Genomic DNA, 27671 nt, shown 5'->3' on the forward strand with positions numbered 1-27671 from the left:
GAAAAGGCTTAGAAAATATTCAGCAAGTTCATTTAGGCTCCTTTCATGCTTCTCAAATCCTGAGGCTCCTTTTATTGCTGCTTTATGTCAATTTGGCACTGCTTGATTTCGCTGCTGCTCTCGACGCTGCTGTGATGGCACTGCCGTGCTGCATGTGGAGCAGGTCCTGCCCTGATCACATCCCTGGCATCCCACATAACCTGCCTGGGCTTTTAGGTGATTGAATTAAAACTCCTGCCTTCAGCTGACCAGGTTTGGGAATAGGAAGTTCAGGCCAAGCTGCGGTTACCTGTGTGCAAAGCCACAGGTGGGTCGTTTAAGCAAAGAGATTTTGTGATTAGTCATGAATGGGTTGTGTTCCCTTCTGGAAAACTGCCATCAGAGAGGGAGTATAGCCCGGGCTGAGGAAGCTGCTGCACATCAGCTCATTGGTGTGTCTTTATCTCCATGCCAGAGTTCAAGAAGCATTTGGACAATGCTCTCAGGCACATGCTGGGATTCTGTGCAGGGCCAGGCATTGGACCTGATGGTCCTCATGGGTCCCTTCTAACTCAGGACTGATTCAGTGATTCTCCTGTTAAAAGGGCATGAGTAACTTTTCCCTCTCTGTCCCTGTGTGTAGATGCCCCATGCACCGTCGTTGCTACAGGTTCAGGCTGTGGCAGTGAAGGTGCTGAGACTCCTTAGCAGCCCTGCATCCTGCTCTTCCCTTTCCCTCCAGCCCTCCCTCTGTCCCACCTGTCCGGGTGTGAGCAGGCTTCCCCCAGCACCTCCCCTCCTTCCAGGCTGGCAAAATCCTTCCCCATCTTCCCCTCCCTCCTCTCCACACAAGCCTCGGCTCTGTTTGTGCCCACATTAGCATTTCTGCTGACTGCAAGGATCGGTTTAATTTCATGGGTGTCATTTCCTTCAAGAAATCTCTCTCTGAGCAGCAGCCCGACGAATGCCTGATAAAACATATTTTCCTACGGTAATGATTTTATGGACCCATAAGTCATGAATTTATTATGATCTCAGCCCCTGCTGCTGATTGCTGTAAAATGCAAAGTAATTAACAGCGAGCGGTAGCAGCTATTCCCACCTGGTAGCGTGTTCTTGGGTACGCTGATGGCTTTGATTAAAGTAATGGCTAAAGTGTACAGCCCGGCTGTAAAATATTAGCATGATTAATGCAGTATCCCAAATAAGAAACAAAACTAATGGGCATGGTTTAAGGAATTAAATATATATATATATATGTACATTCCTCTCCCACCCTCTGGCTATTGTTCTGGCTCATTTGTGCTTTCTTTTCTGTTAAATAATGTATGGTCTGGAGGACCGGGGGCCAGGCTAGAGATGCATATTGCAGTTTCATAACATCTTAAGTGCTTGTGTTAATTTTTCACTCCTTCCTCCTCTTTCCCCTCAACCTGCCATCTCCCATCGTGCAGGGGGAGAAAGATAATCAAGTTTCCCGAACTTGGCCTGAAGTCAGATGTGATTTGATTTGGATTGCAGACAGCCCGGGGAAGTGGCTGGGAGGCAACTTGGAGAGTTGGGCTCCCTCTGTGGCCTCGCAGGAGAGAAACCCTGACGCTGTGTTCGCATTCCCATGGCTGGGGGTGATCTCCGGTCTGTCTCAGCAGCCGGGAAGCCCGTAAGGTTTCTGCGCATGAAGGATAACCACATCTGTCCAAAAACTGCAGTGCTTCTGCTGGGAAAAGAAGGCTTTTGCTTTTCTTTTTCTGAACAGCTTAAAAAAACAGCAGTGACTGGATCTGAGTGGAAAAAAATTAGTGAAAATAAGACCCGAGTCAGATTTCTCCCCGCCACCCTTCCCAAAGCTGTGATAAATTTTACTTCTGCCATTTACCAGTGGGAAAGATTAGAAATTACTTGGGCTTGGGGATGAGAAGAGAAAAGAAAAGGAATTAGGCTTTTTTTTATTTTTTTCTTTTTTTTTTTTTTAAGACAAACACTTAAAAAATTTCATTTAGAAATGGAGAAAATACCCAATTGAAAAAAAAAAAAAGGAAAAAAAGGCTTTTCTGACTTATCCATTTTGATCAGCTCTTCCAATTTCTGAAGATGCATACGCCAGTGTCATCTAATTCCCTCTGATCTGCCCCTACCTTTTCAGGTGTATTGATCTGCTCTAGTTTAAGAAGCTCCCGACTATTGGAAAGAAGAGTTTATAAATAACTACAGAGAAACAGGATTCTGTATCACAGGAGTTCCAGCTGGGCTGCTTTTGTTTATCGCACAACACACATTTTTTTTTTGGAACTTTTCTTAACCAGGAGGTTGCAAAAGGAAGCTCAGCATGCCAATGTCACTGAGAATTGTTGTGTTGTGTTGTACTGTGCAAACGGTGTTTTCTCCCTCTTGGGATGGAGAGGTTTCTGGGTTTGTTTTTGTAGATAAGATATAAACTCAGTAGTGGTTCTGCTAGTAAATACAAGTAGCCCCAAGCTCCAGAATGCATCTTGTTGGTCCCTCCAGTAATTTGACAAAGTATCCTTCCAGCAACCTCCTGAAAGTACAACATGAACAATTTTGTTGATCCTTCAGTATCTGGAATAGTTGTGGGAAGGGATGCTGGGCTCCATCAGTAACTCTGCACAGTGGCCACTGACCTTCCAGCATTGGTGTGGGTTTTGGATGTCTCACCTATGTTCAGGAGCGGTCAAACCCAGGAATTAGATGTGGTACCAGGAGGGTGAGAATGAAGCTGTCTCTCTAAAATTGCCCCTGCTGGAGTTGTGACTACCTTTATTGGGAAGAGTATAGGAAAGCTGTGATCAAAGGGGGAGCTTCCATGCAGAGGGAAATTATTCAGATTGAGACGTGTTTGTTGAGTAGAGGGGCAGATGGGGATGAGTACAGAGGAGAGGGAGGTGATCAAACCATGTACAGTCCAGAGAGGAGTAGAAGAGGGGGCATGGATGGATTTGGATTCTGAGGGTTACCCAGTGGACTCATTAGGTAAAAGGTTTAAAGAAAATGAGGGGAAGTCCATTTTCCTGACATGCATAAGTACATATGTATTTCATCACCACGTCTTGCTGTGGAGTCCAAAAGGGGAGAATTAGAGGTGAAGCAGGACTAGATCATCATGGAAGGCAGATCCTTGGGGATGCTGGACGTAGCCAAAGGGTTTGCAACAAGAAGAGGGCCATAGATATCCCATCCCTCGTTTCCTTTTCCCTCTCCTCCCCTCGGCAAGGCTGTGGCCATGTTTCTGTGCCTGCTGTGTCCTCTTGTCTTGATGCCGGGGCTTGGAGGCCGGGAGCTGGAGGATGTGGTTTGACTGACAGCACTGTCTTTCCTCAGGAATGGATGTCCCAGTGTCTTCCCCCAGCACATCAGACTGGAGCCATGAGGGAGCACAGGGCAGGCGATGAAGGAAGGGCGATGATGCCACATCGTGATTCCCACCAGAAACATCCAGCCTCGGGGACGTGGAGGACACCACCAGCCCATGGGGCTGAGGCAGTGGCCTCGAGAGGTAAGAGCCATGTGTGTGAGCGTCATCCCAACTCTGAGATGTGAGGATGGTGTGTGGTGGCTGGGCAGGGGAGGCAGATCCTTTTCACCCCTCGTTTGGGCACTGTTTGAGTCGGCTGCCGTGGTCGGGCAGTGTGGCTGCGGGGTCATATTTGGAAGGCTTTGTCAGCAGTGCACACATGTTAATGATGTTTGAGGAGTCATTTCTGTGGGAGACCTGAGAGCCAGACGGCTCTGCAAATCAGCCCATTAGTATTTTTAAAAGAAAATCTCCATCCTATAGGAACTGCTTTGGCCTCTGGAGATGTGCTAGAACTGTATCCCAGACTGTACTGCATCCATTTCTATTACGTCTTTTCCTCTCTTCTTTTATCTACCCCTGTTCCTTCCCTCCTGGCTACAGCTTTCTATTGCTATCCTATCCAAAACACACTTTAGCTATTGCTTGGGAAGTTTGCACAAGGATAGGTTGGCGTTTACTTTTTCCACCCCCCCCACTCCGCTCTCCTTACTCTTTTTGAAGCTAATCACCCTGGTGAAATTGAGCTGTAATTCAGTTGGCAGTGGTCAGATTGAGCTGAACGTGTGTGCTCCAGCACATCCCTGGATTCTTTGCATCGACAAAAATGAGCACAGACAGTCACAGAGCGAAGGAGAGATCGCGTGGCCTTGTTTAAAACACACTCGCGCAGCAGCGTCAGCTGCCTGAACAAAAGCTGCCTGTCTCCTCTTTGGAGGTGGGTGAAAGAAGAAGTTATTTGGCTTGATGTGCACAGAGAGAGGGGGAGACGGCGTTCCCCCCCCTCCTCCCCCTGCCATCTGCAGCTGTGTGGCAGGTAGAGCTTGGTTTGGTAGGGAGGATTTATAGCTGTCGTGAGTCAGTCAGTGTGTCAGGGTAAATCAAGCCTGACGTTTTTAACATCTTCCCCACACAAAGGGAGGGGCAAGGGGGAATGGAGGAAGCAGTTGTAATTTTATGTCTATATCCTGCTCGACTAATCAAGGTGAGCAAGAGACATGCCAGCCAGGGGAGATTTTTCTCTTGTTAGCGTGAACGTTTCTTTGCTTTGGCTTTCCCCTTCCTTTCCTGGGCTACTGTAGCAATCTCCTCTGTCAGGAAAGAAAGATCCAGCTGATCGATGCTAGAGGTTCATAGACAAATGATTGTTGCTCCTCCAAACTGTCTCTTGTAGTATGTCTCTAATTAGGTAAGTGAAAACTCATGGCAAAACATGTTTTGGCAGAGGTTTGGCTACCTTTGACCCTGTGTCCTGTCTCCTCGCTCCTACTGAGACCCCAAACCCCGATGGCAGTGCTGTAGTGTACCATATCCTCTCCTGCCCTTCTCAGGAGCACCTTGCTCAGGTTTGACAGGCCTACAGGTGGGCTATGGAGAAAAGAAATATCTGCATCATACCTGGAAGGTAATTCCAGGGGATTTCCAGCAGTAGCATGGAAGAGTTTAAGGAAGAGTTGTCTTGGTATGCCTCTTGTCTTGCCTCAGGCATGTGCTGCTGCAAAGCCTCCCCGTGCCTTTACCTTGCTGCCAGCACAGGCTGCCTGCTCCCATACCAGGTGGGCTAATTCCCTCTGGTGAGCAAGGAGAGGAAAGGAGGCAAAACAAACACATAAGTAGGTGCTGCCCTTCCTCTGCCACAGTCCAGAGTATTGGTGTAACATATTAGGAGCATCCTGGTTTGAATACTGGGATTAGCAGAATGCTCTACCTTTTGCCAGAAGTGATGATCCAGTAGGCTGGAATACCTCATGGCAGGGGGCAGGGTCTCTCTGCAGGGAAAGACCTGGGCAGCCAGCCCATGGCACAGGTTGTCCTGAAGGTGAGTGAGGTGGATCATGCACAGTCCTGAGCTGGAGCTGTTGAGCAGCATTAAAACCTGCACGCTGGGTCCATGTGCCATCTAGGCAGGGCAGCATCGTTAAAATTCCTCGTGTGCACAGAAGTGGACTAAGTCATCAGCATAGGGCAGGGAGCCTCCGAGTTCTGTGGGCTTGTGCTGATTTACACCAGCTGGGGAACTGGGCCAAATCTGTCTCGTTCAGTGAATGATCATTCAATTTTTCTCTCTGCTATCAAGCCCTTAAACAAAAACCAATTGAAATCAATGGGAGACTTTCATCATTTTCAGGGTTATAGGCCTAAAAAAATTGGATGCTTGGGGAAAAAGCAGGCAGGGGAAGAGAAAGGGAAGAAGGAATAAATGCTGCTGTAACATTATGGCTTACAACGGAAACAGATGGGAGTGAGAAATGCTTTCGTTACGATTCTCCAGCAGCATCAATTCAGCAAAGCTGTACATGGAGATGTGAACACTGCAGAGCATCCTTCATTATGTAAACAGCTCTATGGGTGCAAAGGGAGCCCGTCCCTCTGTGAATCCTGTCTCTGCGTGTCCTATTTCTATATGTGATTAAGTTCTCTGCTCTTCCATTGCAGTTAGGGTTGTTATTAGTGGCAAGCACATGTTCCACAGGCTGGCTGTTCCGCACAGAAATGCAGGAAGAAGCGCTGCCTTCTGCTCCCAGAAACCAGCAGGATTTTTTTTCGCCGTAGCTGGAAGAGGGGGAGGTTAATATCTCGCCAGCCTCTGGCTGTGTTTTGATAAAATCCTTTGTCCAATGACTGCAAAGCATTTTGCACATACAGCAGGGTAAAGCCCCTTCAGACAGGTATTATCTGGCCTATTTTTACAGCTGAGAATTCGCAGCCTTCGGAGCCATCCGAAGGCACTGCCTTCACCTTGTGATCTGCTCGGCTGAATGAATATGTCAGGATCGGTCCTTTCAAACCCGGCCCCAGTTCGAACACAGCCCTCCAGTCCGTCTGGGCACGGTTAGATCCTTCCTCCCTCAGCCTCCCCATCCGTATAACAGGTGTGACAATCATCCTTCCCCCCGGGTAAACATTTCATTATGCGGTGCTGCTGAAGTACCTCGGAGGAGAGAGGACCTACAGATAAGTCTGCATTCTCATTTTGGCTGTATTTGTGTGCGTGTTTTCTGCTTTAGCTGCTCTTCTCTTTCTTTGCCTGCTCATTAGTTCTGCCTGAGTGCAGGACCTCTCCAAAAAATGCAGTGTTGGCAGCGGGCATGAATTCTTAACGACTCCTGTCTCTAATGACAGAATCCGGGGCCAGGCAGTCAGTTTGCTTGCTGGGAGAAAGGAGAGGCAGATGAGACAGTGGCTCTTCCCCTCATCGTGGGGTGAGTCTGCAAAATCACAGGAGGATCTGCAAAATATGCTCAGGTCTTGGCCTGCTTCTCATGCTGCAAGGAGAATTGCTTGGGATGGCAGACGGAAAGAGATGCCTCTCAGGCTGTTGAATTTTTTTTTAAAGCTCACTCTGGCCTCTCTCTCTCTCCTCTTCTACCCAAGCAATCAACAACAGATTTTGGATTTTCAGCCAAAGCTGAAAATCTTGAGCCTGACTTGCCCAGTGCCCTTTTGTGCGGTCCAGCTTAATGCAGAGGGAAGTATTAAATGGGGGAAAAAACCCACACAAAACAGCACAACAATCAATTCAAAGGAAAAAAAATGCCAAGGGTTCGATTTTTACCAAACAGGAGAAGGACTTCTCCTAATGAGGAGCTTAAAATTTATTTTTAGTAGTGTTTTTGTTGCCTTTCATTCCTATTCTGTCCTTGATTCAAAGTTTCCTCGACTTTTTTGCAAATGCAGCTTGTAACGTGAGTTAGCTTCTCTTTTCACTTTATTTTTTGTTTAGACCAGAAGGAAGTCTTGGCAAGTTATAAGAGGTAGAGGAAGGGAAAGGCATGTGAACCCTGCCTGGGTGCCATTCTTTCTTTTTCGTTTAATGTCAGGAATAAGAAGCAAGAAAGAAGAAAAAACATTCCAAATCCTGAGAGTTGAGTTTTGATTCTTAAAAGCCGAACCAAGGAAAACTAAATTTTTTAGTGGAGGTGAAATCCTGAATTTTCAGTTTGGTGGATTTGCGCTGCAATGTCGTCTGGTGGAATTGTTTTGTTCCTGATGAAATCTCAGTATGCGCTGAGAAAATGTCAAGTTAATTCTGTGCTGTCCAATCCCTCTGAAACGCTCTGGTTATTTCTTTCAGCTTGTCCTGGTTTCTGCTTTCCACCACCATCCTTGCAGATGCCTTTTCCCACTCCTACTCTGTTACATTAAAATTGCCACGAGAAGACAGTTTAAATGCCCATGAGGTGTTTCCTTCCTGGATGGACTAGTTGGGGTTGAGATCTTTGTGATTCCCAGAGCTGTTATCTCAAACTGCCTTCCATTTCACATGCTGATGCTGGAAAGTTTGCATTGTTTAGCTCAGGGTACCTCTCTCCACTTGTTATAATATGGAAGGGCAGATTCTGGCACTGGGATATTCCATGTGGCCCATGGAGGTCGGTCAGGTAGACTGGATCCCTTCCTGTGGCTTTGCAATAATGGAAGTTCAGCTTCCTTGGTGGCTTACTGTTCCTTGTAACTCAGATCAGTTAAATACATAAGTAAATAAATAAAATTAATGAGATCCATTTGGGGAATCTTCAGAACCACAGGCAGATCTTTGATTTGGAGGAAAGAGAAAGCTGGGAGGTGTCTTGCCCATGGATTTTGCTTTCTCTCTCAGTCCCTTCTGTACCCATGGGCCCAGGGAAGTGAACTGGTGTTCAGCCTGGTTCTGATAGACAAGAGCACGCTGAAACACCAGTGTCTTGTACTTCTGCTGATGGTCTTGACAGAGCTGTCTGAAAATCAAAGGATCTCTGCAATCTGGAGCTCCCTTCAGAGCTCTGGGAAAGCTTCTTCTACATAAAGTCTGTGATGGGACTGTGGAGATGTGACTTGCCCATCCCTGGACCAGAATGTTCTGCAGAAATGTGAAGCACCCTTGATGCTGCAGACCAGCTCTGGGATGAAATATCCAATATCCATTCGTAACGAGGTCTTTGGGGATCCCTTCTCCGTGTCTTGCTGGCAGGCAGAAGTTCCTTTCTTGTCCGTGTACGTCCAGCCCCTCGAGCATATATGTTGATTCCACATTCCTCCTGTTCTGGAGGGCAGGTTTTGAGATCCTGTCATAATTATTCACGAGCTATGATTGGAGCCCACGCTCAGAAACACTATTTGCATCCAGGGAGGATCTGATTATAATTGTCACAGGGAAGTTTGTTTGAGATTGATCCTGTGGCAGCCTGAAATTTCTTGGCGATGCTCCTTGGGCAGGAGAACTTTGCAGGCACAAGGTCCATAGAAGGGTAAGGAAAGGGACTGGGACTGTCAGGTTTGGGGATGGAAACTGCTTTTTCTTCAGAGAAGATGGATGTGGTAGGACTGCTCAGATGGAGAAGGAGCAGAGCAGTAGAAACTGGAATTACCTGACTGATCTTCAGGGTACCACCGTCTTCTCCACTTGAAAGGCTTGAGAAGGAGGCATGTTTTGTTCAGGGTGGTTGATTTAAATCACCCATTTTAATCATGTTTAAATCAGCAAGCAGGAAATCTTGATTTAAAAACCACGTTTTAATCTTGTATTTTAAAGTTCATTTCCTAATGAAACCTGGTTTCTCATTGGTTGGCATAATTTGGTACTATTTTTGGCAAAGCAAAAGGGGACGCGACACCCATGCATATTTATTGGCATAACTGTATAGCTTAACATATATCTGTTCTCACTTTTACATCTTTTTATTACATTGAAGAAATGGAAAACATGTAATTTCTGATTTATTAGCCACGGCTTCGTTTTTTACACTTGTCTCAAGCTATACAAGGACAAAAATTAAAATGCAATTAAAAATGCATGAAGAAGGCAGTTAGAAAGTTTGTTGTTGGCATCACAGAGGACTGAAATGAGCCTCTGCAGATAATCTACTCCGTGTGTTGGCATTGAGGAAAGATCAATTACCTCTCTCCCCCCACACAGGTGTTTGTTTAACCTTTACGTAGAAGTCTCTGGTGAAAAGTTCTGCAACTTCCCTGTATCTGTTCTAGGGAGAAAGTTTCTAGTCTTTTTTTTTTTTTTTTTAAATGTCTAAGCTTAAGCTTTCTTTGCTCCGAGTTAAATTGTTTCTTCTTCTGCCACTGAACACAGAGAACAATCGACTGCTGTCTTAATAACCTGCAAGCTACTGGAGGATTGTTATGCCTCTGTGCCTTAGTCTTCTCCTTTTTTCTTTTTTTTTTTTTTTCCCAGGCTGAATGAACCTAGTTCCTTTAACCTTTCCTTGCCAGCTCTTCCTAAAGCTGTGATGGTTTAATTTCTTCTCCTCCAGACTGCCTCCTGCTTTTTCATCTCATTCTGCATCTGCAGTGAAATGACTCTGGGGGTGTTTCAAGAGGAGAAATTGCTTGCCATGCCACAAACTGTGGAACTCATTGCTATGGGATACTGTGGATGCTGAAGTTTAAATGGGTTTGGAAAGAGTTTAAGCAAAGTAATGAAAGATGTTCCTAAGCTGTGCATTGCTGAAAGGCCTTGGTAGATAGGGATAAACAAAGGGTAAAATGCTACTGCTCTGTCTTAAGGTTTCATTGCTGGTTTTGGGGTGCCACTGCCCTAAAGGGGGTTCTACTGCCACCAGTGCACTGCTCTGCATCCATGTCATGCTGTTGTGATGTCCTGGGAGCTTGTTCCACTACTCTGTTTCAGAGAAGTACTGGGATGTGCCCAAGTCCTCCCTCAGAGCTCCTCTTTCCATGCTTCCCAGCCTCTGCCCTCCAACCAGCTGTAAAAACAGGGGCCAGCTCTGACTCGAGCACGCTGGGAGTCAGAGCCTCAGAAAACCCGGGTGGCAGCAGGGGGTGTACGAGTTTCCTGGGATTTGAATGTTAACTAGATGCTTTTTGAGTAATGTTCTGCTCCTTCCCATGGCAAACACAGGTGTGGGGTGGTGCTGGTGACTTTCCCTGAGCACCGCAGTGGTTGGTGCTGCCCCAGCCAGTCTGGGCTGGTGCTTTAAACAGCCTTCGGGAAGCAACATCTCTCCCTTCCCCCGAATGTGCTGGATTCGACAGCTCTCCTTTCATCTGTTCAGAAAGTGCTGAAGTGTTTCTAGCTGCTCTTCAAAAGCAATTCTGCACTGCCCAGAGGGGGCTGTGATTCACGTGGGGAGCCAGGAGGAAATGATGCTCCTCATCTCAGCAGATGTGTGTAAACCACACCACTTCTGGCTTCAGCTCCTGAGCGAGATGTAAATGTGAGGATGGAAATGTGGTGGCAAGGACTCTGTGGGTCATCAGCAAGGTAAGGTGCCCTGGGAAGCCATCACTTCTGGAAAGGCAAGGTTTGGGGAGAGCACTGCTTAGCCCTGTAGCCTCTTCAAGGGTCTTCAAAAAGGTAATTGGAGTCTTTGACTTTCCTGTTTGCCGAGACCTCATGGTGCTCTGTGGTTTTCATAAGAACACCCTGTAATTGAAGGTCTTTAGATGACAGTCTCTCTTTACTCCCATCATTCTTGGATTTCCAAATCCCTTTTTCCTTTTCAGTTTACCTTGTGGAGGGGAACACTTTCTAGAAGGACCCTGTTTGAGTTTAACTTTGCTGAGGCCACTGGAGCACAGCAGGGATGGGGTAGGTCCACTGTTCCTTGGGGGATAATGAGGCCACATCAACATCTAGGGGGAAAGCTGGAATGTGGCTGCTGGTGGGCCTGGAATCATAAAATCATAGAATCCTGGAATGGTTCAAGTTGGAAGGGACCTTAAAGATCGTCTAGTTCTGACCCCCACTGCCAAGGGCAGGAACACCTGGGATGGGCAAAGCAATAAATTGCTCAGCATCTCCCAGATGATGATCCCAAAAGGAGAATGAACGTGTCTGAAAGAGACTTGTCACACTTATTTAATCTCTTGCACCCCTTGAAAAATATTTGCACTAAGAGATGTCTTTGTTTCAAGAAATAATAAAGCTGGGCAGCTTGCAAGCCACGTGCCTGCCTTCTCCCTGGTGTTCCTGTGCTTGGCAGTGCCTTTGCTTTTGCTGGAGGAGTGTGGATCTGTTTTTTAACTCTTGCTGCTCTGTGAAAGTAGGAGAGCATGCAGAGAATGAACAGTTTTGGAATCTGCAGGTAGGCAGGGGGTGCACACCAGTCCTCTTGTTTAATCTTGGGTGCTGAAGGTGATCAGAGCATTTTATATAGACCTTTATCTGTTGGCAGCTTAATTAACTAATGGTCCCAGAAAGCTTTTAAAGAACAATTGATTTTTTTTCACTTCAGTATCGTTATCTCTGTCCTATTGGCACCCAGGAGGCTCTGCAGGCTTTCTTGGGTGCTGAAAGCTGGTCATGGCTTCCTTTCCCAACTCTGTTTTTTATCCATAGGTTTTTGGATTAGAGATTTAGCTCCAGAGAGAATAAAATCCTCTCTGTCTGTAGCTGTGTGGGGAGCACGTGGCTGCAGCTGTAACAGCCTTAGAGTATGAATGGCACAGGGTGAGGGAAACATGATCAGCATTGTTCCACTGCTGTCTGGGCTCCACACCTGACCCGAGGACACACGTGAGAGCACTGCAAGATGTTCAGCCCCTCATCATGTTGTGCCTTTTCCTTGCCTCTGGGCTGAACCCAGGCCTTCTGGTTACTAGTTCTTGCAATTTTGCTGGTAGCCCTCCTGGTGATACATGTCACGTTGAACTCCCGTGTCGTGGGTGCATGTGACAGAGAGAATCACAGCCTTTATTTTAATAAAGCTTAATTCTCCTGCCTCCACGAAAATATCTATGGAAGAAGACAAAGCTGAACCCTCAGGTCTAGATATGAGAAGGTAGGGGAAGATCTCCCCCTGGGCTGTGTGTGTTTAAGCCCTTTCCCAGTGCAGGGATGTGGGCTCCTGGGATTGTTGGATTCACTGAGACTGCTGCAACAGGGATTGCTGGGGTGAACTGGGATTTGATGAGAATTGAAGCTGGCTGTGGAAAAAAAAATTACCTGAACCCTCCTCCAGCTTCATACTAGGTTGGGTTTTGAATCATCTTTGACAAGGGCAGAAGAAATTCATAATGGCAACTGGGGCCAGAGCAAACAGCTTTGAGACTTGATGGAGGTCCTCCCCTTCTCCCATCCCTCCAGCTCCCCCAGACACCTGCTCATTTCTCCTTCCATCCACCCATCAACCCAGTGGCTCATCATCTGGCCAGTGAAGCACATCCACCTCTGGTCCCTCTGTCTGTCCCCCTTCCCTTCCTACAGCATCCGTGATCCTCTTCCATCATGGCAGACTATTTTCTGGAGCTGAGGGTGGTTGGGCCAGCCCTTCCTGCATCTGGTGCTCTGCAGCAGAGGAAACTACTTCTCTTTTATTAAAACACAGTAAAATAGGCCAGCACGTGTGGTGGCATTTCCATGCAGATGAGATTGGGGTCCTTCAAGCCTGGAAGTGAGCTGAACCATTCCCTTTGCCCCCACAGACTCTGGGATAATCAAAGTTGACTTTCTTACACGTTTTAGTCCCTTGGTGGGTTCTTCTGTGCTGCTGGTGTTTGGGGAGATGATGTTGCTTTGTTTGAAACCCAGAAAGGGTCATTAAATCAGTTTGGCTTCCTGTATGGCTGGGTGAGAGTGCCCCAGAAATGTAATGGGCTGCTTTCATGGGCAGGAGCTCATGCTTTATATTTATAGAGAAACAGTTAGAAGACCCTGTGTCTTAGTCCCTCCTGCTGTTCTCTAGCTGGGGCTGAGCCTTCCTGTTAGTAAGTGAAGTGCAGACATCTCTTCTCAGTAAAGGCAAAAAAAAAAAAAAAGAAAAAGAACCCTTTGCTTTCCTTCCCATCTTGTCAGGAGCACCCTGCTGTGCCCCTCCACTTTCTTCCCATCTCACAGAGGGAACAGATTCTCTCTCTCTCTCTTGGCTGTGCTCCTCACTAGAGCACTGGTTGCTGAGCATGTCCATGCAGCCATACTGTATCACTTCAGCTGGCTTTTAATAGCTAGCAAAAAGCAAAGTGCAATGGTCTGGGGGGGAAGAGAGGGGATTTGGAAGACGTGGGGTTAAGTCTTGATTGTGTTTTGGGTTTACTGGGTAGCCTTGGAAAAGTCACTGCTGTGCATCAGCTCTCTACCTGTAAGCATCAGTGTGGTCTGACCAACTCCTTCAGTATATTAAATGGTCGTTGTGTGTTGCTTTTAACCATATTCCATCCACGGAGGAAAATATGTAGGTGTTGAAGCAAAGGTCACTTTGAAGCTGAGCCTCAGCCGTTTGTGTTTCTCAGGTGCTTTCAGTAATATGACCCATGCTTTATGTTACAGGCTGCAAATACTGCAAAAGGCTATTTTGAGCCCTGCTAGCTTTAATTGAGATCCAGGCTCCTACTAGTCCTTGCAAAATGAGCCTGACACTCTGCACTCTGTCGTTCAAGTGGAAAAATGGGTTTCTTGAGCTTTTCAGCTGTGCTTTGGAGAGATGTTTGTGGTCCGAGGTGTCACCAAAAGAACAGGGGCCCTGGCTCTGCAGGGCTTGTTGGATGTGTGTCACAATTCTGCTTTCATTTTCTCTCTGGCCACACAAGAAACTCCGGTGAGAAATTGCTCAGTTAAAAATTCGGAGGGACGCTCCATGGCAAGCCCATGGGAGAATCCATTTCCCAAGCCTCCTCCTGTCTGCAGGGGCTATTAGGAGATTCATTTATTCTGCCTGAAGCCTGCAGGTTTATAAACACGGGCTCTTTTCTTCAGCTGAGTTGAAAGGAACAACTTCCATTTGATTTCCTTTGGGACTGGTGCTGGCTGTCTCTATCACTCAGTTTAAGAGTGCAGCAGTGGGGAGAAGAGGGGAGGTGGGAAAGCCAGGGGAGCACTGAGGGGGTCTTGGTTTGTGCTAGACTAGGAAAACCTGCATCGTGGCAAGGATGGGTAGAAAATCTCATGATTAAACTTATGCTGCTGCAGCACGGAAGGATTGGCCCCATTAGAAGTCTTACTGCAGCATCCCTGGGGTAGGTGGGTGGATGAGGAAGGGGCTGGGGACTTGACTGGGCTTTTAGGCTTAGCTGAACTACTCAGCTTTGGAAGGTGGGGGCAAGGGGCAGCTTTCCCCAGGCTGGTGCAACACCTAGAAGAAAACACTGGCATTTCTGGGGCCTCTGAATGTCACCAGTGTGTTGAAGATGTCTTTGAGCTCATGGCTGAGAGGTTCTACCACAGGGAAACCCACAGTGTCTGAGAGGTTGCAGAACTGAGGCTGGAGAAAACATGTGGAATGGCTTCTCTTTCCATTTTCTTTTTCCTGTGCCGTACTCGGGAAGATTCAAATACTCTTGGGACCTGTTCAGGTCTGAGGCTTCTCAGTCAGTCTGTAGCTGGCGGGGACACTTTCACCTTGCAGGAGGATTGAAAGGCTTTTCACTGGAGCTCCCCACCCTCCTGCACAGGGATCGAAGGGTTGTGCTCCCTGGCTTGTGAGACAGAATGACTGCCGTTGCTGTGAGAGAGCAGGAAATCATCTCTGTAAAGCTGTCCAGAAAGCCTTGAATTCAGGTACAAGCCTCATGTTTATAGGAACATAAAAGGAACCATGGAAACTAAATGTGGGTCAGAGCACCCGCAGATAGAAAAATCAGAGGGGTTGCAGTGTTACCTTAATTTCTCCACCTTTGGATTTCTTGTGCTGGTTTCAAACCTGCCTGGGGTGCTAGGCTCCAGGATCCATAGGAGGAAGGAATTTTCTGGGGAAGGCAGTGAGGAAAAGACCTCATCTAAATGCTGTTCCACGAGGGTCATGCTGCTCAGTGGTACGTGAGATGTGCTGGCTGTGACGTTCCCGTTGAGCCCCAAGGGAGATCAGGTGCCTGGAGAGGAATGAGGAGCCTTACACGCACTGTTGACATGGAACTTAAACTTTGCTTCCTCCCGTTCCCTTTTCCTGGAGGATTACCCTGTGCATCTCTGCCTGCCCTCCTGGGCCCTTCGCAATGATTCAGCTGCTCTGCAGTCCCCAGCTTCATCACGGGGAAGCTTCTTCACCTAGCTGCTGCCAGCATGCTTTTGGCGACCCTGGGTGTCCTGTCAGCTGTTACAGGCCATTAAAGGATTTGTTTCTCGGTGTATGAAAAGGCTTAATTCAATTCTCATTCTCTCCTGGCATTCCTCGGAGGTGAGCGCGTCCCCTCGGCATGAATCCTCCAATGCCGCTAATTGACTTGAAAGTAGCTCGTGTCTCCTTGGAAATGTCACCCAGCCCTTTTCAAGTGCAATTCCAGGCAATCAGGATCAATATGTTTCTTTAGCTAAGGGTATTAGCACATGACTGACAGCCCTGTGGCATTAGCTTATTCATATGGACTTCCAGATGCTCATTTTTCTTCCCTGTCTCAGCTCCAGCCCCAGTAAGGAGGCAAAGAACTTGGAGTGGAGCCATGCCGTGAGCTGCAGTTGTTCACAAAGCACAGGTGGGTATGGTGCTGCCTCTCCCACCCCTGCCCCAAATCCATAGGGTGCTCTCATCCCTGTCTCTCAGGCGAAATCAAACTGCATCACCCCATCCACTTGTTCATCCCATCACGGCCTCGAGGTGTTCCAGAAAGGAATTTCTCTGTCCGTGTCAGTTAGCGTGGCGCTTTGTTTGACATAGGAGAAGGTGTCAGTATATTTTGGCAGCACCTCTGCACGGAGAGTATTGTCAGTGTAACCATCCCTCCTCAGGTCCCAGCCCCCTCGTGCTCCCAGGGAGGCTGTGGTCTGCAGCAGAGGATTTCCCTTGCTTTCCTCATTGTATGGCAATGATGGGATGGTCCTGGTGACCAAAACGTTTGGGATTTCATTACATTTTTCATCAAGCAGACATTCTTCTGCTTTCTTGCCTCAGAAATGTTTGTGAATTCCTCTTCCCAGCACTCTGTGAGGAAGGGGAGTGCTGCTCTCTCTGCTTAGAGATAGGGGGTGAAAGCACTGGGAAATGAATTTAGAGGAGCTTATGAAAGCACTTGAGGCAGTGCTTCTGTGAGTGAATTCAATCTGAGCCCAGGTACGCTCTGCTTTTCTTGCCTCCCCTTGAATAAAAGTGCCACGTACCAGCTCTGCTCCTCTGGAAAGACTTCCCACCCCTTCTGCACCCCACCTGTGCTTCTTTCCTTGGGAAGCAGAGTGGAACATACCCCCCACTTTGGGAAACACTGACTTCAGAGGACTTAGAAGCAACAACTCAGAAAGAGATCATAGAATATTTCAGCTTTTCAAAGAGACCAAGAGCCATGTCCTAGGTGAGATGACATTTCTCAGACTCGACTCTTCTGGTTCCCTGCTACCCTGCCCTGCAGCTAGTGGTGCTCCCAGCTCTCCAAGAGCTGCTCCCTGGCTTTGGCACTTGTTAGAGCCGCAAGGAAAAGAAACCTGAAGTTGGCTCCCAAGAGGCAAATTTAACATACAGAGGAACAAGGTGTGCTGCACTGGAGTGCTGGGAAAACTTTGAGGGCTTCTCTGCCACGCTGTGAATTGGAGCGCAGGGCTGGTGATGGCACGTCATGTGCTACCACCTGGGATTTGTAACTGCTGCAGAGGCAGAGGTGGGGAATCTGTGTCAGGGAGCTGCTGGGAGCATGATCCTGAAAGGCACATCAAGAGATGAACGAGAAAGCCTGGAAGTTTTAATCCGTGAGGCTGCCTGGATACCTGCGCGTGTGTTTGAGTGTTGAGTTCCCCTGAAGCGAGCCAGGAAGGAGTTAAAACGTGCCCTGTGAGGCAGCCAGAAGAAGTGCATCCGAAACTCTGGCAATCAGAGGCAAGCAACAATTATTAACGCCTCGGCATTTAATGTGGCAGATCGCTTACGCCCCCAGTTATGTCGTGTGTTCAATTCCAGAGCTCTCGCAGTTGTCAGTCAGCAGGTCCATAGATCATGGCGACCTTAGCATCATGTCAAGGGGCTTCACTCCATCAGGGATAATGAGCATCTCCCACCAGCTCCTTCCCATCATTCATTTGGGATCCAGAAGTTCATCATGCAAATGACAAACAATGTTAATTTTCAGCAAATAATTCCTCCAGATGTCCGCAGGATTCCAGCACTCCTTGCCCAGAACAGTAAAATATGTTTGTCTTCCTCCCTATAATTCATCACCAGGCACACAAATCTCCCCAAAGTCTCTATAAACAAAGCAGGAAGCAGAGTGCTGAGGATAATAGTTCACTGCAAACATTTCTCCTAGTTTCACCATGCTACATGCAAGAAAAGGAGCGGTGGAAGACGTCCAGAAGTTTCTTCTCATATGAGCTGACTTTGACTGCATTTAGTCTTGCAAAATACAGTGAGTGTTATGGTCTGAGCCAAGCCTCACACGAACACAAGTCAGTGTGTGAGCAGAAACTCAGGAGGAATTTTTCTGGGCTTAAAATTTAGGTCTGGTGTGCTGGAATGGCTCAATCTGGAGTGAAACCTGCTGCAAAAAACCTTGTCTGCATCACTAGGGGACTCTCCATCAGATCCATGCTTTATCATGGATCTGTATCATGCTGTGTTTTCTGATGAGTACTAAAGCAAATAGCCAGAGTTTGGTTCCTCCAAGAATTTCTCAGCTCCCTGGACTCCAGATCCAGCCAAAAATACATGAAGAGCTCAAATCCATGGAGATTTGGGCCACGGAGCACAAGAAGCAGTTTTGGCTTGGACAAATTTGGAGAAATGATACAAGAATTGGCTCCAGCCAGTCTGTCTGGAACAGAGCGTACCCAAGATGAGGCAGACAGAAAAATGCCTGTATTTTTGACTCACACCAGAGGTCAGCAGGCAGCCACAACCCAAATCCAAGGAGGGTCGCAAAAATCCCATTTCCAAGTAAAGTTCAGGAGAATTTGAGGGCACCCAGGTTGGCCTTAGGCTTGAAAAGCCTCTTTTGGGTTTTATTTGGTTGGATATGTAGAAATATACTCTTGCTTTGGTTGGGTATGTAGAAGTGCATGTACTGTTTTATTTTGCTGGACATGGACAAAAACAAGGACATCCCAAACCTCTTCCTCTTCCGGCTGCTGAGAGCACCCAACGACGTGCTCCTGCCTCCTATTGGCACCCATCAGCTGTTAGAGTCGACCTGCAGGGCTCAGTCCTGAGCCACAGCATGGAAACGGCCTGATCTTGGAGCAAGACTTGTGTATGCCGGAGGAGAGAGCATCCAAAACTCCATGGGAGGTCTTGCGAGGGCACAGCTGGGCAGAGTGGGTGAGTCACCTTACATAGGACAGGTGGGTATTGTTGCTCTGCTCTCTGGTTTTCCACCACTCCAGCAGGCCCAGCTTTGCTGTGGGTTTTTGCTCTCCATTCCCCAGCTCCTGCCAGCCCTGGAAGCACGCGCCCACTCCCTCCCTCGATGACCTTTTTGCACTGGAAGGGGTTTTTAAAGGTCCCTCTGAGCAGTAGCTGCCGTGTGGCTTTTTGTTTTTTTTTGGTGTTTTTTATGATGGGCCTGGAAATTAATTTCTTTTTCACTGGTGTTGGACTATCCATTCCCCACGTCACAGTGCAGAATGAGCTCGTAACTCTCTCGACTGCCTCGCGGCTGAGTTATGGGGTCTTCTGCAGCGTAGCCCAAAGGGTTTAATTTAACAGTGGATGTTTGAAGAAAGCAATGGAGTTCTGACAAGTGTATGGTGCTTTTGCTGTCTGTACACTTGGAAAGCTTTTTTTTAATGTTTGACCGAAAGATTCCTTGTTTTAAATTAAGCTCAGGATTTCTTGTCCTTTCCACAGGTAGGATTGGGTTTGGGGTTTTTTTTTCCCTTTCCTTTTCGTTTGTCTGAAGACTGTAACCATGTCTCCATCCTCTCTACGCTCAGCATCACAAATGCTTTCCATCCTTCTTTGCCAGCTATCTCCTATAGATTTCCAGTCACTGTTGTCTGTCTTCTCTGGACTGTCTCCAATTGTTCACACTGTCTGGGAGATCAGCATCCCAAACTGGACAACATGTTCCAGCTGGGACTGTAACGGGGCAGAAGGCACGCAAGGGTAATTTGGACTTACTTAAACGACATCTTCTTCGTGCTTCGATCCTGGTTGCCCTTGGCGTGATCTTGAGCCTGTTTTGGGGCAAGTGGGGTGAAGTGTTTCAGTTACTGTCTGGGCCACCTGTTGTGGTTTCCTTGTCGCCATACATGGGCACTAATAAGGCCATCTGTCGTAGGAACCTGTGTCTCGGATCGGGGATGCTCGGGTGAGCTAATACAAAAGGACAAAAAGCGCTGGCTGCTCGCGGGAGCTGGAGCTTGTTAACCCCCCTGCAGATGCTCCTCCATATACTTCCCTTCATGAGACCATTTTAATGTGCCTGTTAATGTGCATCCTGTGCTGAATCCCACCTTAGATGATTTGCCATGGCTTTCCCAAGTGTCTGTGTGCAGCCGGATCGAGCTTGTCTTGCATGTCCAGAGACTGGAGGAGCCACCAGTGACTTGGATTTAAACCCCTGTATAAGATATGGTTTGAGGTCAGTCCCTGGCCATGCCACTGGTCCCTTTGCTGCCTGTTTAATGTTCCTTCCCTATGGGAGGCAATTGGTGATGTTGTGTCCACTAGAGCACTCTTCTCCTTGCAGAACTGTGGAGGAGCCATGGGGAAAGAAACCAAGTCCTTGCTCTTTCCTCATCCCTAGCTCTGCCTTTGTCGTTTCCCCTCACAACCGTCAGCTGACTCATGCTTTTTTAAGGCCCAGCTTGTTTTTGGTCCCCTTAATGAGCAATAACATCTTAGTGACACTGTCCTGTGGCTTTGTCCCTTGCAGGGCAGCATCTAATCCTGTGGTGTTTGCTCAGTTGAATGGGTCACTAGTTTTACTGGACTTGCATAAAGGACGTGATAGGGATCTGAAGGGCTGGGCTCTTGCAAGAAGGTGATTATAGACTCACAGAATCATTTAGATTGGAGAAGACCTCTAAGATCATCGAGTCCAGCCATTAAACCAGCACTGCCAAGTCTCCAAGAGTCTTGGGGACTAAACCATGCCCCCAAGTGACACATACACATGTTTTTTGGACACTTCCAGGGATGGTGATTTCACCCCTTCCCTGGTCAGCCTGTTCCAGTGCTTGAACACCCCTTCAGTGGAGAAATTTTTCCTAATATCCAATCTAAACCTCCACTGGCAAAGCTTGAGGCCATTTCCTCTTGTCCTATCCTTTGTTACCTGGGAGAAGAGACGGACCCCCACCTGGCTACAACGTCCTGTCAGGCGGTTTGTAGGGAGTGATGAGGTGCCCCCTGAGCCTCCTTTTCTCCAGAGTAAACAACCCCAGCTCTCTCAGCTGCTCCTCACTGGACTTCTTCCTCCATCTTGACTTTGGGGTGTGGAGAGCAAAACTGAGGCATCCAGCTGTGAAGCAGGATGGCAAAAAAGAGTCACAAACAGGGCAGGATTTGATCCCAGCCTGCCTGCTTGTAAACCAGCCCACCTGGAGGTGTAAGAAAGAGGAGGTCCAGCTGGAAAAGGTGAGTAGGAGCCCTCAGCCTCCTGGGGGAACGAGGGACTGAGGTCCTTGAGTTGTTCTCCTCTTGTTCAGGACTGGGCCTAAACTAGAGCAGGGATCTGACAAGCCCTGAAGACCTTACAACATTGCAGCAGCAGGGATGGAAATGCAGATTGACTGTGATGCTCTGGTGTAACTCCTCAGGTGATGCTTTGTGTAACCCCTGTCTCAGTGGAAATGACCGGAGACCCTGAGAAATCCTTAGTATTTCTCAGGATTCACCCCCAAAATGAGTAAGTAAATCAGTGTAACTGGCTTGCCTTGCCTTTAGCAGTGTATTTTAGGCAATCATCTCTTTCTGGAGTCACTTGGACCCTGTTTGCAGTCCAAATACTGACAAGTTCCGTGGGACAGCCCCCGTCTCCACCTCAAACGCGTCTCCTGGAGTCAGACGATTAGATGAGATTCTTTTTCATCTAAGTGCTTTTTTTATCTTTCTAATCTGTGGAGGGAAGCTGGCAGATATCATCTTTGAAGGTAAGGAAAATGGAGCCAACGTTTTGTATTCCAGAAATCTCATTATTTTCCAACTAATATGCTGATTTTAGATGCTGGGGTTTGGCAGTTACACAAAGGTCATTGCTGAACAAAGCAGAAGCAGGTCCATCCTGGAGAAGCCTGCATGGGTAAAATATGCATTTTCTATGGATGGAAAACATGAATTCTCTGGGTCATGTCAAGGAATGAAGCATGGTGGGTAATTTCCCTTTGGCTCTGACTTGATGAAAGCTTTTACGAGAGGAAAAAGTGTGTTTTAAGAAGTTACTTGATACTTATCTGTCCACAGTGCTTTTCCCAGGCTGGATTTGGGGAGGGATTATCTCAGATTTTCATTTAGTTTTGAAATCCTGGGTATTGGTTTTATAAACTAAAACCCCTTCTCAGCAGGTTGCTTGTTCTGCCTTGTTGTTTTAGCTTGATGCATAGGAAGGAATTTAAATTTCCTGAGCGGATGGGGCCCGGGCCTCGCCGGGGTAAATCGGCATCGTTCAAATATTTAAAGGCAGATGCATCAATACTGGCAGCTGAGGATCTGGCTTACTTTGATTAAAATCTGATTGAGATTACTCAGCCTTGCCAAGGGACTTGGATTACCAGTCTATAAAAAGAAGAGGAGGAGAGGAGAGGACATTAAATATAAAAATAATCCAGTGAAGGACGTGAAACTCAACTCACTGCAAATTGAACAGTAATGAAAACGTCCTCCTTAAGCAGGTGGAGCAGCAGGGCTTGCAGGCAAGCAGTGGGCTTGGAGCTGGGGCTGAGGTATAAATATTGCTCCTGGGTTTCTCGTGGGCATGGCCTCATCTTTTAAAGGCAGATTTTTTTTTTTTTCAAAGGAGGGCCTTGCTCATTAAAAAATCCCCGCGGAAACATTGCGGGAGGAGATGTGGGTGACAAATCCTTCGGAAAATCCTTGCCTCTGCTTCCTCAGGAGACCTGGGCTAGTGCCAAATCTCACTAGCAAAGAGGTGATTGAAGCTGAGGAACAGAAAATCAACTCTCTTACAGATTTCAGAATGTGAAATGTGCTTTTGTCTTTAGGGCTTCTTACAGGGGTTGAATTTCAACTCTCTGCTTCCATTGCAGCATTTTTTTCGCCCTGGCTCTTCATTCTTTTTTAAGTGGAAAGAGTATTTAAGGGCTGTTGTTATGCTGTGGGATCAGGCTCAGTGGCCAGTGACTGATGGGGACACTACACCAAGCCCGTTGCTTACTGGGCCATTTCAGGAGTCTGTCAAACAACTTGGCACGTGTCTGGATTTCCCAAGACTTCCAATGTTTGTGGTCCCTAAACCCTGGTCTAGTGGAAGGTGTCCCTGCTCATGGCAGGGGGGTTGGAACTAGGTGATCTTTAAGGTCCTTTCCAACCCATTCTAGGGTTCTATGGTTCCCTGTGCTCCTGTGAAGTGCTGTAGCTGGCACACTTGGGTCCTAAACTAGATGGTTTTGGAAGCCCCCAAACCCCACTGAGGATAGCAGATTTCTCCCTCCATTTTATGGAGCATGCTGGCCTGCTGGGATGGGTAGCACATCCCTTGCTGATCTCTGTAGAGGACACATGGAAGGAGATCTGTGGAAGTTGCAGGGCTTGAGTGTCCTTTTGTATCCAAGACAGGCCATGGTGAGCTGGATGCACGGAGGGCTATCTCGTACAGGACCTCTCCACAGAGACTGGAAGATGCTTTGGCTACGTCAGAGGGCTCTGGGAGCCTGGAGAGTGGGGCTGAGTGGCCTTAAAACACAATATTAGAATCCTAGAATGGTTTGGCTTGGAAGGGACCTTAAAGATCACTTTGTTCCAACCCCCCTGCCATGGAGGGGTGACATAAGCTGAGGCATCTCAGAGAGCCGAGGGGAAGGCAAGGGGGTGGTTGTGGGACCTCCTGGGCAATTACATCCATGGATGGTCAGAGATATCGCCTGAGTGCCCCGGCAGTGATGCCAGTCTGTCTGCGTTCCTTTAATCAGAATCAGGGTCAGATGAGGATAAGATTGTGTTCTAATAAATATTTGTTAGCAAGTGCTTTCCCTTCTCCCCCCTCCCCCTCGATATTGTTAATTTTCCTTGCGGTAACACGTGCGTTCTTCAGCTTCTGCTGCTCCATGTGTCGTGCTCCGTTACTCCGTCTCACTCGCAGCCATGGAGGGAGCGGGAGGAACGCTGCCAAGGCTTTTTCTGGGAATTCGCTCTGGTCCTGCTGCTTCCCTGGGAGTGCTCAACCGATGTGTTTTGTTTGCAGGGGGAATAAAATGCTCAGCTGTCAGCTACCTGAAAGGGCAGTGCAAGACCGAGGCAAGGACCAGCTGCTCCTTTGGCTCCGTGTGCAGGTGCCCACACAGCCAGGGTAAGCTTTGGACAATGGCTTTTGGGAGAGAAAAGTTGCTAAGCAGTAAAATGTGACCTTCTTGCCCTGTTTTAAAAGATGTGAGGCTTTGCTTGAGGCATCCTTAAAATAAAGGTGGATCCCTCCTCACCTTTCCCAGGTGGGGAAGCCACGGGCTACAAACAGCTGTGATACCCCTGGAAGGGCACCCCTCTCTTTCTGGAGACGTGACTGTGTTTGCACCGGGTGTGAAACGGTGTTTAAAAACATCGTTAATTGAAATGCACCGGCGAACACGTTTTTCAGACACCTGCTTTCTTGCTGGAGACAGGATTATCCCTTCTCAGACTGAATGGCTGCAGGGAAGGTGGAGCTGCAGGCAGTGCTCTCTGCAGCGCCTGGGCCCTGCGCTGGTTAACGTGAGGCTGAATTTCTGATGACTCAGAAGGGAGCTTGGCTGCCCCTCAGCTGTTTGCAGATCTGAGGATCAGTGGGTATGAACCAGCACTGCGTTGAACAGAGCTGGGACCAAAAGCCAACTCAGTCTTGAAAGTGCCTATAAAAACAAGCAAGGTTTTTAGGGTTCCCAAGTGTCATGTTTGCACAGGGCAGTCGCAGGCAAGTCCCAGAAAAATAATGAAGTGGATACTGGGCAGGGATTCTTGCTGCTCACTTCAGTTTCTTTCAGGCCATGTGAGGGAGTGGGGGAAATTTGAACCATCTGACGTATGTTAGTAATGAGAGATACAAATGTTGTGTATAAACAGGGGCTTTACCACTGCAGGATCTGGTGATATTGAGTATATTATACTTTCTGACTTATAAGTCCTTCCTGGTCTGGAATCTTCTGTCAAATATTTTTGTACACAAAGCCAGAGGAATATTTGATGGGAAAGCCCCCTTTCCTTGTGGGACATGCCTGGAAGCCTTTGCTACCAGGCCACAGCAACTTCAAAGCTCTTGGCCACCAAAGTGGGCCAGAATGACACAGGATTGGTAAGCAGTGGTCTCTGGTTTGTGTAGCTCCATGACCCACCCCTGTTTCTGCAGCACCTCTGTGCTCGCTCAAGGTGTTTCACCTCAGCTCTGAGTTATCTTCAGGTTGTTCTCTGAGCTCCTGGGCTGTGTTTGACCCACTGTCCCACCTGGATTTCTTCTCTCTGAGGTCTCTAAGAGTTGGACAGGGCAGCTGCCCACACTCAGTTGTAACACCCTTTCCTTCTTGCCTTTTTTTCCCCTGAGAAAACAGGGTTAATGTGGTTTTGGCTCCTTTTTGCCCACTCCTAATAACTTTCCAACCTGATGGCTGATTGCAGCTGTTCATGCCAGAGATCTTAAAGATAACAAGTTCCTACCAGCTTGATATAAATAGAAGGCCAGGGAGAAGACTTTATCTTTGCCCCTCTATGCAAGAAGAGTTCAATCCTTATCAGTCCAAGGGCATCTGTGTGTGAGAGAAGGAGGAAGAGAGATGTTATGAGTGCCTGTGGGGAAAACTGTGCTTGGAGACAGTATTCTACTGCACCCTGGGGAATCCCACCAAGATGTCTAAATCCATGTAAATGGAAGTACTGCTGGCCCTGCGATGGGCTGAGCCCTGTGTGAGGCTTTCTGCTGTTTGCTTTCACCACAGCCTTTCATCAGAGAATGAAAACAGTGATGTGCGTGGTGTTGCCGGCCTGACTCTGAGGAGGAAGCTCAGGAACAGGAGCCTGGCACAGGAGCAGAGGGTTGCAGCCTGCTTCCCAAGGGGATGAGGCTATTTTAGCCTCTGGCTAGTTGATGGGACATCTTTCTGTTGCAACAGCACTTGCTTTCCCTGGAGGATAATCCCTGTTTCTCAGATGGGCCTCTGGCTCATCACCCAGCTCCTTTCCTGCCCTCTTTGCCTTCTACAGTAAGCTGTTTAATCAAGGGTGTATCAAAATCCATCTGTCTACGCTGGTGTCAACAACTTGGCTTCAGGGACATTTTAAATCATTTTCTTACTGCATTGTGTAATGGATTTTGTTGCTGAGAGAATGGAAAGCAGGGCAGCAAAGGTGTTTTAATTACATCTGATTGTGGCATCTTGCAGACTTGCCCTGTCAGTTGTTCTGGCACAGCACTATTTAGAGCCTGCTTTTGCCAGCACAGGCATGTTATCTGGGGATTTACTGATCACAGAGGAAATCATTGCTATTTTTCACTCCTGCCATCATCTTGGGGCTGTGTCTTCTTTCTCTACCTTACTTTTGTGGCATGAACTTCTTCCACATTAGAGGATTTTAGTCCTTCCTTATCATGTCACTTGGAAGCAGTGAAAACCACAGTCACCTGCCTGTTGTCTGAGTGTCATATCTGGGCAGAGCAGAGGTGCTTTTCTTGCTTTAAGAACCTGTGTTGCTGCAAGAGAAACATCCCTCTGAACCTTTCCCTAGCTCACATCTTCGTTTCACAGCCTGTCAACATTAAACCAGCTTCCCTTTTTCTGAATCAGGCAGGGGAAGATTGAAATGATGTCTCCAGCAAGACTATTTGGAAGAAGGAGGGAATGAGACAAGGAAAGTTGCTGGTCTTGCTGGGCTGGGACACCCTGATCAGACCCATGGGGCCAGATCAGTGGGTGGAGTAAATCCTGGGAAGGGCAGGAGTGTGGTAGGTGCAATAAAGCACATTTTTGGAAGTGCCTGCTCACCACACAAGAGGAACTACAGCTCGTACAAGTTGAAATGCCAAGAACTGTTGTACCTGTCCATGTTTTAGGTGTATTTGCACTGACACTCAGGGCTGGTGGTTTGTGCAATGCTGCCTGTGTGTTTTCTGGAGCATTCAGCAGGTAGCAGCTCCCAGTGCCCTTACTTTGACCTGCCTTCCCAAAGCGTTTAACAGGCAGTAACTGTTTGTATCTAACCTGGGGTTTGGAGGAAGGAGAGTCTGAGGAGGAGGAGGAGGGTGGAGTTAGTGTCATTTTTCTGTGTAACTGCTAATATGTGCTTCTTACCAAAGCTTTTGGCTCTGACTTAATAGGTACCAATCCACAATTTTTCAATGCTAGAGCGTGTCTGTGGTCCTGACAACACTCATCTGTGTCATTTCCTCCTCTTAAATAGATATAACCTCAGCTGCAGATTGGAAGTGCTTTGTGATTTCTAGGTGCTCTACACTTGATGCATCATCTTTTGACAGACACAGGGCAAACTCTGCTCCTCCCTTCTGGCCTGGGTTGCAATGATGGATTAAGGAGGTAAGTAATAGAGTGGTAATGAGATAACCACTGACATCGAGCATTAACGTGGGAATAAATGAAGTTACCATCCAGAACTAATGGCCTGAACTATCACTGGGTTGTAATTAATGAAGGTGGTGGCTGAGATTTACAAGGATATCTTAGGATGCTGCTTGCATGCAGCTTTGGGTTTTATGGCTTGGTTGGAGAGAAATCTGTTAATGCCAAGAACTTAATGAATGGGCAGAAGCTGTTCTTTGTCAGTTTATAGTGCCCTTTTTGTGGAAGAGGCCAGACTGGCACATGTGGACTATCTGCCTTTTCATTACTTCAGGATGTGGAAGAGGGTAGGATGCTGTGGCCCCTGACTCTGGGTCGCTCACTCTTTCAGTGCAAGGTATCTTGTAAGTCTTGTTTCTTCTGTTTTATAAGGGCAGATAGCAGGAGTCCTGGTGCAAACAACACATTCGAAGTGAACCCATGGACGAGTTTGCTTGTGTGTAGAAGAGATTGCTGATGACAGGAATTCTCCATCCAGGACCTCTGAACTGAGCAATGACAAGCTGTCCTGTTCTGCCCTGTGAAGGTGGGACATCTGGTTCCTTCTTCAGGTCTCCTCCTCCCTGTGGCTCTGTCTCCTGCATGTCACCCCCTCCCTCGCCCTGCTCTGGTGTCCATGTGATCCACTGATGGCCTGCACCTCTGCAT

At 47.6% G+C, this 27671-nt stretch overlaps 1 long non-coding RNA gene across 2 annotated transcripts; it reads left to right on the top strand.

Annotated features, from left to right (window-relative positions):
- Positions 1 to 3346: 3346 nt before the first annotated feature.
- LOC108497733 lies at positions 3347 to 27671 on the top strand. 2 transcript variants are annotated; one of them, XR_001874948.1, is made up of 4 exons: positions 3347 to 3490; positions 23672 to 23776; positions 26891 to 26981; positions 27396 to 27671. It is a non-coding gene; the product is annotated as an uncharacterized LOC108497733 (long non-coding RNA). The 2 variants fall into 2 exon arrangements; XR_001874949.1 differs by lacking the exon at positions 3347 to 3490 and adding an exon at positions 6671 to 6711.

The sequence above is a fragment of the Lepidothrix coronata genome, unplaced genomic scaffold, assembly GCF_001604755.1.
Source record: "Lepidothrix coronata isolate B3197 unplaced genomic scaffold, Lepidothrix_coronata-1.0 Scaffold52, whole genome shotgun sequence".
Taxonomy (NCBI): Eukaryota; Metazoa; Chordata; class Aves; order Passeriformes; family Pipridae; genus Lepidothrix; species Lepidothrix coronata.